Genomic DNA, 1228 nt, shown 5'->3' on the forward strand with positions numbered 1-1228 from the left:
ATAATTTTCTTCTTCACTGCATGTGTACTTGGGACTTGACCCTGAGGTGGAGAGAATTCACTCACCACAGCCACTCTGTCTGATGAACCCATCATCCCAACTGAATCGCAGTCCTGTAGAGATGGAATCTAAAGAGAGATTCATTGAGGGGAGGGAAGGGAGGGAAGTTTCCCTTTTATAACTCTAGGAGTGGTCTAACAGAGAAGAGAAGCCAGTGGTACATTTGCATAGCTGGAAGAAGCCCTTTGTTCTCAATTGGAAAGAGCCTGGGTGTAAGTTCAGGCTGGCCAGGGTCTGAACCAAGATTCCTGCCATCTATTTGCTGAATGACCTGGAACAAATTCATATTCTATGACAGTTTCTGTATCCTCGGCTGTAAAGTAAGGGATAATAGCAGCCACCTCATCGGCTTGTTGTAAGTGCTATGTAAAAAGCATATGTAGACAGAATAGCAGAATGCCTTGCATATAGGAATATATCAACTATTATTAGTTTCCTTCTTCTTTAAGGCAAAATCCCTGCCTGTTTCATTGTCCCTCACACCTAGCACAGTCCTAGCATAGTCAATAAGCATTTTTGTTCAGCGGATGCAAAAGCAGAAGGGCATTTTGAGAACTACACAGAGCAGCAACATCCGGAGTCAAATACACCTATTTGCCTTCCAATGAGGAAACCCGATGCCACACTTCAGCTAACATGCATCCCTATAATTGTGGGCGTACGCATCGCGCTTCTAAAGGTGAGCCGTCTTATCCCATCTCACAAGTCTGTCAGGACGTTCATGATGACTCACCCTCCTACAGATCTGGGGGCTAATTATGTTATTAGAATGTCAGAATTATCTGCAATGGCTCTGTCACCCACCTAACAAGAGAACTAAGTTGATACTGCTGTGTTCAAAACGACTATAAAAAATGTGAGTGATGTATGAGATGATGTATGAACATATATGGAAGATTTTTTTCAAAATGTTTTATGACAGACTTTTTTTTTTCTTTTATCCCTGTGCTTCAGCTATTGCATTGTTCTTCACTTAAAATTGGGTTCAGTTCACTTCTACAATAATTCCTTCAGTGCCAAGGATAGATGGGTTCTGTGCTCTGTGTGATAGGGACAGAAGGTGGATAGGACTTGGCCCATTGGGACTGCTGGCTCTCACTTCTTATACGGTAGAGGAGCCCTTTCTCAGGACACAGTTGGCAATCATAATATTCATCCAAAGATTTTT

This window comes from Panthera uncia, chromosome D1 (assembly GCF_023721935.1).
Source record: "Panthera uncia isolate 11264 chromosome D1, Puncia_PCG_1.0, whole genome shotgun sequence".
Lineage (NCBI taxonomy): Eukaryota > Metazoa > Chordata > Mammalia > Carnivora > Felidae > Panthera > Panthera uncia.